The 8019-nt window shown below is 39.1% G+C and overlaps 1 long non-coding RNA gene across 1 annotated transcript in view; it reads right to left on the bottom strand.

Moving 5' to 3' along the window:
- Positions 1-396: 396 nt before the first annotated feature.
- The window catches only part of LOC134499665 (uncharacterized), a 47726-nt gene continuing 40103 nt past the window's right edge, over positions 397-8019 (bottom strand). Inside the window, exon 2 of the long non-coding RNA XR_010068169.1 lies at positions 397-1294. This is a non-coding gene — a long non-coding RNA (uncharacterized LOC134499665). The remainder of the gene's footprint in view (positions 1295-8019) is intronic.

Genomic DNA, 8019 nt, shown 5'->3' with positions numbered 1-8019 from the left:
AACACAGGACTTCTTGATACTTGACATATGCAGCTAAGAACCAACAACTCTTGTGCATGTGTGAAGAAGACCCACACCCCAGAGTGTACAACCTACATCCTCAGGGTCATATGCAGACTCTCCAAGATCTCCCTCTTCCAAAAAGTACAGTTTTTAGTGTGACAGCATTCTGACAAACTTGGGAGTCATTAAGTGCTCTTCAGTGATTTAAATTAACATTAAAGCAAATGCCCCGTCCACTTACTGAAGGATTTCACCAAACAGGGCATCCTGGTTCTCCACTCTTGCCCCAGACAACCAAAGGAAGTTGTTCTCTGGAGAAGGAGGGAACTGATGACTGTTGAAATGCATGTAACTTGTGACGCATTTTAGCACAACACAACATTTAATATTCAGCACAATCAAAACAGTACATTTTATTAGAAAGCTGTGCAAAGTCTGTTAATGCTGCATATTGATCTTGTAAGTGGCTTTGCGGGACTCAGATTCCACAGTGTATCACTAGACATAAAAACTGAAATTGCTATTTTTAAGACTGAAGAGGAAAGAAAGAAATAAAAGGCCTAAAGCCAAGTTTTTGGCGTTAAGAACCAAAAAACAGAGACAGTAGATCCTCAAGACTATAAAAAAATAAATGGCAACTGCAAATGCTATTATTTCCTAAAGTTCTGTGTGATATCTCACAGTTTACAAAATGAAGGATGTCTTCCAACACCAAACTGAACCCAGCAATATATTTTACACCTTTAAATTGGAGTGATTTCCAACAAAAACTTAAATATACAGATCTCTTCCCTCTCCTTTTGGTATTAATGGAAGTATTTGCGAGGGCATCCTTATATTGCACAACCCAATAAGGGTATTAAGCCACGGGCATCTCTGTGGAGTTAGTATAAAGAAACTTTGGAGCATTCACACATTTCTTAAAGCAGAAAATTTCCCCTTTTCTGTGAATAACAATTAAACAGTGGCTGCGTTCTAACATCACATTAAAAAACCATATTTAAACCAAATATGGTTTAAATATTGATTCAGTCCTAACAGTTGAGTTTATACCTAGTGCTAAGCCAAAATCATGGTTTACAAATCACCGTGGCTGGATTCACATATTACACTAAGCCAGCAGTCCTCAAAGTTTGCAGTACCATGACGTCTCAAACAATTTGTGAGTTTTCTCCCCCACCCCAAACCCCAAGAAAACTAATGTTTTCTTTGGTGCTAGAGTTAGCCAAGAAATAAATCTATGACTTTGATAATTACATTTTAATCTAGGTGCCAAAATAGCCAGCTGGGACTAAGCCCAGGACAAGCTTTTACAGCACTGCTACTCTGCCTGTGCAAGGCTGATCAAGTTTTTTTTTAAGTTGTGGCTCTCTTCTATGTAGTTTAAGACCCTCCACCCGAGAAGGTTCTGAGTTTAAGAACTGCTGCACTAAGCCAAAATCAAATAAACCACATTATCTGGACTTTTATGATGCTAACTTCCAAAGGCTCTAAGCAGCTCACAGAATGCCAAATGTAGGGTCAAGACATCACAGCACTCTAATCAGCATCTAGTAATAGTGCCATCCTTGGCAGTAGGCTAAAAATTCTACATCCCCCAAAACATAGCCTGATATGTGAATCTGACACGTCTTCTTACTGAAATTAAATGCTTTCAGAGTTAACTTGCAACCTTCTTTAAGCCAGAATGTGAAACTGGGAACTCAACCAAAATTCAGATCCTTGGTTAAAATGTATACTGGTTAGCCTGAGTTTTCGATTGACATGGAAACCAAAAATATGGCTGCTAATATTTTTCAGCCATTGTAGGAGCTTTTTGAGCTAACAGACAAAGTGGAATAAATAAAGAACATGCTCAGTTGGAATTCAGAGAGCTGAGAGATAGATAGGAACTCCCGAGAATAGATTCCACCTGATCAGTTCTCAGAAAGAATTTCATCAGCACTGGCCATCTCCTGCACTGAAGTGAGCAGCTACATGAACAATAGCATGCTTGCTTTATTTTACTGAATAATTTTTTTAAAAATGTTTACGCTGACCACTCCCACTTGAGGCTTCAGACAGCTTACAGATGTTTCTGACAATGCAAATTTTTAGTATCTAATTGGTAAAGACAGGACGTAGACTAGACCAGCAGCTCAATTTGAGAGCTCCAATAAATGTTAATCTTCTTTCTCTGCCTTCATTAATTACTCCTTATCTTTTGTACTTCCTCCTGGGAATTATCTTTACTTTGAGGAAGGTTGGTTATTTTATTTTATTTTAATTTATTTTATTGCTTCTTTAAAAAAGGGTATCTTAATTTATCTCAACTAACAGGGTAATTGCCAGAAGCCAGCATGGATTCATTAAAAACAGATCATGCTAGACAAATCATATTGCTTTGACAGTGTGACTAGATTAGTGGACCAAGGGATTGCTGTGGATATAGTGTCCTTAGCCTCTTTAGTAAGGAATCTGATAAAGTGGACCATAGCCTCCTTCTTAATAAATTGGAACAAGGTGGGATGGCTGATCCCACTACCAGATAGATCTGCAGTTGGCAGAACAAATGTAGCCCTCTTGTGGTCCTTAATGGGTCTACGTTCACATGGAGGGAGGTATACAGGGGGGTACCTCAGGGTTCCTGGTCCCAATATTCTTCAACATCTTCATAAATGGCTTAGATGAGGAATGGATGCTCATAAGGAGGGGGAGGATTGTTAACACCCCAGACGAAACGTTCAAGATTCAGAAGGACCTTGATAGATTTGAACACTGGGCTCTAGCCATCAAAACACTATTAAATGGTGAGAAATGTGAGGTTCTGCACTTAGGTAGGAAAAAGCAGACTCTTGGGTACAAGGTAGGCAATACCTGGCTTTGCAGTAGTACATTTGAGAAGGATCTTGGTATCCTGGTAGTCAATTGATTAAGCATGAACCAGCAGTGTGCCTCAGCTGCCAAAAGAGCCAATACAGTTTGGGTTGCATCAACAGAGGTATAGCACCAAGATCATGGGAAGTGATTATTACCACTTTATGTTGCACTGGCTAAATCACACCTGGAATACTGTGTCTGTTTCTGGTCACCACAATACAAAAGGATGCTGAGGAACTGGAAAGAGTGCAGAGAGGATTAATGAAGATTGTGAGGGGTCTGGAGACTAAATCCTATGAAAAACAGTTAAAGGAACTTGGTATGTCTAGCCTAAAAAAGAGAAGGCTAAGGGGAGACATGATAGCAGGCTCCAATACATGAAGAGATGTCACATGGGAGAGGAGGTGGCATTATTCTCCATAGCACCCAAGGGAAAGACAAGAACCAACAGGTGGAAGCTTTACAGAGAGAGATCCAAACTTGAAATAAGGAGGAATTTCCTGACTGTGAGAGCTATTAAGCAGTGGAACAGCCTGCGTCCTGAAGTGGTGGGTGCTCCATCACTGGAAGTTTTCAAGAGAAAATTGGAAAGTGACTCTTCTGAGAGGTATGAGGTCCTGTTCTGGGTAGGGCGTTGCACAAGAAGACCTCCAAGGTCTCTTCTAAGCCTACAATTCTATGAATTTGGAGCAACAGCAATAGCCTGGGGAAAAGAAGGAAGTGTCACAAAATGACTTTTTTACCCGTATTTTTATATTTATTTATTAAGAGTAATTTTATATTTATATATGGTATTTATACTGTATGGTGGTTGTTTTAATCGATCATTTTGTTGCAAACCACCCAGAGTCCCCCAGTGGGAGGAGATGGGTGGGGACAAATTAAATAAATAAATAAAATGAACTCAGGAAGGATGGTCCCTTCAAAGCTCTCAAAACAACCAAAAATTATTGACTGCTTAGCACTCAAGAATGAGACTCTGTAAGTAAAAGTAATGCAAGTCCAATTTATATGTTGAACCAACATGATGCTTTAGAATGGGACTTACGAACAGAGATTGAGAAAAAGGTCATTCTTAGAAATCTCTCTTCCTCCTTTTGGAAAGAATCAGATAATCAGAAATATTTTACAACTGAGCTCTTTACAACTGCTGTCATTAACACGCACTTCCACCCCCCCACAGCAATTCCAACTTCTGCAAAAGAGGTTCATGATGAACATTTTACAAATGAGAGTGCCTCAGATTTTATATCTAGGCACTACCTTTTAACAGCAGCAAGTAATTTTCATTTTTTTTAATCTTTAACAACAATAAATAGCAAATAAGGGCTTCTTTAAAAGAAACTGTTGAGGCTCTTACACTAAATCAAGTAGTTAAATTAACAATGATTATGGAAGCACAAATACTATATTAAGAGGGAGTTATCAGTACTCAGTTGGGAGATACATTTAAATTCCAGTTTCAATTCTTCTCTCACCAAAAGAAAGAATATATCAGTGACAGAATCTTTATTATTGTGCGGTGGAGAAAGGGAGAAGATAATGAAGAATCACCAGACTTTTCAAATTAAACATGGTATTCCTGAAAGCCTTAATGGACCTGGCTATTCTCCTGGGCCTTGTGTTAGAGTGTCAGGGCCCCTGTCAGATTTATTTGGGGTGGATGGGTGTTGTTAGCCAGACTTGCCATCAAGCTCCTGTTCTCTTTTATAGTTTCATTATATTGTACTTTCTATTTTGGAATCAGGAGGTGCTTAAATTGAATAATTTAAATTAAATTTAGATTAACCAGGTCTCTCTACAGGTATTAACAAGGTTAATAAGGATTGTTGGAGCACTCAAAGGGCCCTACCTTTAAGGCAGCTCCTACAAAGGGCAATGCCATCTGATTGATCTTTTGGCAGCTGAACGGTTACCTAATGAAGTAAGAGCTAAGCAAGTTCTACTGACATTCAAACATTCTATAATTTGTGGTCAGCTACTCAAAATGAAGGGACGCAGTGGCGCTGTGGGTTAAACCACTGAGCTGCTGAGCTTGCCGATCGGAAGGTCGGCGGTTCGAATCCACGTGACGGGGTGAGCTCCCATTGCTAGTCCCAGCTCCTGCCAACCTAGCAGTTCGAAAACATGCCAATGTGAGATTAATAGGTACCGCTTCGGCGGGCAGGTAATGGCATTCCGTGTAGTCATGCCGGCCACATGACCACGGAAGTGTCTACGGACAAATGCCAGCTCTTTGGCTTTGAAATGGAGATGACCACCGCCTAGAGTCGGACATGACTGGACTTAATGTCAAGGGAAGCCTTTACCTTTACTACTCAAAATGAAAACATTATTGACTTCTGAATCACCTTTGCGTATATGATGCAATAGCAAAACAGGCTTGCTTTTCAACTTATCAAATCAAGCAGTGGAAACAAAATGCTGGTTGCAAATAACCTTGAGGACACAGGGTCAGTCCTGCCTTTGACAAAGAGTAGTTTAATCAGCATCCCAAGAAATAGAAATTCTTAACACTTAAAAAGACCAGGATGGATGCAAGGATTCTATCTTTGGAAGAATGGCTAACTAAATTATGGGAGTCAGCCTCCATGTTTAGAATAACACTGTATTTGAAATGTAAATCCAATATAGAGTTTAATTCTTATTGGAAAACATTTTTGGACTACAATCTTATACATGGAATCATGCCACATCCAAAATGTGGGTTTTAGAGGTCATATCCTATTGTGATATTTGTAATCTTTTTTTAAAAAATAACTTGAACTCAGTTAACCAAACAGTGAGCTTAAAGTTCAATGGGGACACATGGATTTTGATTAGGAAATGGATATGAAATATTTTACAGTATTTTTAGCACTTCTAATGATGTATTAGACTATGTTAGCTATATATTTCAGATCAGTTGCTTATCTGCCTGTATTTCACTACCTATATCATCTATTTCTTTCAAATATATATAATAATAAAATGGGGAAAAAAGACCTGGGTGACATTAGATGTTTTGAGCCCTTCCCTAATTATACGAGGCAGGGCCCGGTCTCAGTTTCTGCAGCACGTTCCCTAGTTTAGGTCCCATCTATCCCAATACTTCCAAAGGTGTCCCTTGAAAAAAATGCAGGGTGGCTTGTACAAGCATCCTGCAAAAGATACTACTTCTGTTCTGGAGATTAACTAAGGACAAGACGAAGGGGACCTACAAAGGGGAGGTTAGGAAAGATCCATGTAATATTCGTTCATTTTATAACACATTTTGATTTCATTTCAGTGCAGGAGACATGGTTGAGAGAGAACTAAAGCTGGATGAATATTACACAATCACGTAGGAAACAACTGCTTCCCCATTTGGAGGTTCCCCAAGTGGGTATATTACTTTCCACCAAACCAAAAGTACATTAGGTTAAGCTTGACACATTAAGTCCTAGTTAGGCTTAAGAACTGATCCTTTTTGTTGACATAGTCTCACTGTAAAAAAAAAAGAAAAGGCAAGATCTAGATTATATGCCTGATCTGGTCACCAACTCTGCAGAAACATTGGTCATCTTAGGAGGAGATTTTAACTCAAGATTAGGTCCTAACAATTTCACCCTTTATTTCAAATACCATAACTATCCTCCAGAAAATCACCCACTGCCACCATTAGACCAGCTGTTTTGGTTTGTGAACCATAGTTTTTGGCTTAGGGTGATATATGAACCCAGCTGTGAGTTATTAATAAATCATGGCTTAGTGTGATGCATGAACCAGGTCAGATAGACCCCTGAGAAAATGGCAATGTTGCAATAAAGATTATGCTCCAATTTTCTACAAAGGCAAAGCTACAGATCCTAAGTGGCATCGTAGCCATAAACAAAGATTGATGTTATCACATAGTATTTGTTTGGCGATTCAGTTCCAATGACTGAACTTCCATGTACCCTGCAGGGATCATTAAAGGACGAAGCATATACATGGAAAGGTCAAAAGAAAAAACACATTTGCAGAAACATAATAAATAACTTTTTAAAAAGTAATGATATGGATGTCTTCAAAGTTAACAAAGCAAACAAACAAACAAAAAATAAAACCCATCAGATAACACCTTAAATATTTGTGAGCTTATTAATGGTCAGCATGATCAAAATAAATACAAAAATATACAGATTAGTAGCAGCACACGTACAAAAAAATCAGTCTACTGGCCAGTGAGACTTGATAAATATTTCATTTCCTCTGTTCCCCCTTTCCAATGATCACCTCTTAGGATCTATAATCATTCATCCAGGTCTACAAAGTTCCAAACATGCTGAAGAGTTATGCCCAAAAGATATCAATCCTTTACCTTCAAGAGCTAATGTGCCCTTCATAACCCACTTGTATTTTTGAGTAGATACGTACTGTGAAAGCATCAGCCGAGTTTTAGGACAAAAAATAATCAGGCACTCCTCCATCTCCACTGCTGTCTTAAGTATCTCAGTTTTTTATTTCTTTGCATGGAGATGTTCTTTTATCTTTAAATCTAGTCTGTTCTCCCAAGTTATAATCTATAACAATAGGATTAAGCCTAGCAAACCTTCTTAGTGCCTTCAGAAGTGCTGAGCTTATGACTCCTGTATGTGGTTGTGGAATTATGGGAATTGAAGTCCAACACATCTGGACAGCACGGGGTTGGAGTGGAGAGCTTCAGCACCTACCTCTAAAGACTAAGACTAGGAGAACTGGAAAAGCAACGTTCCCAAAGCTTAAAACTTAGAAGGTTACAAATGAAAAGTTAAAACCCAAAAAAGACACCCATGAGGAAGAGGGGTTAGCATCACATTGGTGTTGTGGTGGAATGCTGCATTGTTGTCACTTGAACAGGCACCCAACCATGAGAGCATATAAAAAAGAGAACACCAATTCCTCTAACGGTTGGGATTGCAAGGAAATAGGATACTTGCATGGCATGCCCAAGGTAGACGTTGGTGGCCATCTACCTTGGCCACATGCCCAGACTAGAAGAGATACTTCCAATGAGAACAGCTTCACCTGATTTGGGCTAGAGGTTCACAAACAAAGCATGCATGTCATGCATGGTACCCATGCGTTTGTCTAGGAAGTGCTTTACAGGAAGCAGTTGCTTCGGAAAGCAGGATTCTGGAGATTTGGGGGGCTTCTGTCCTCCATCTCTAGATCTAA

Source organism: Candoia aspera, chromosome 6, assembly GCF_035149785.1.
Source record: "Candoia aspera isolate rCanAsp1 chromosome 6, rCanAsp1.hap2, whole genome shotgun sequence".
Lineage (NCBI taxonomy): Eukaryota > Metazoa > Chordata > Lepidosauria > Squamata > Boidae > Candoia > Candoia aspera.
Note: the sequence above shows the minus strand (reverse complement) of the source record. Positions and strands in the feature narration are given on the sequence as shown.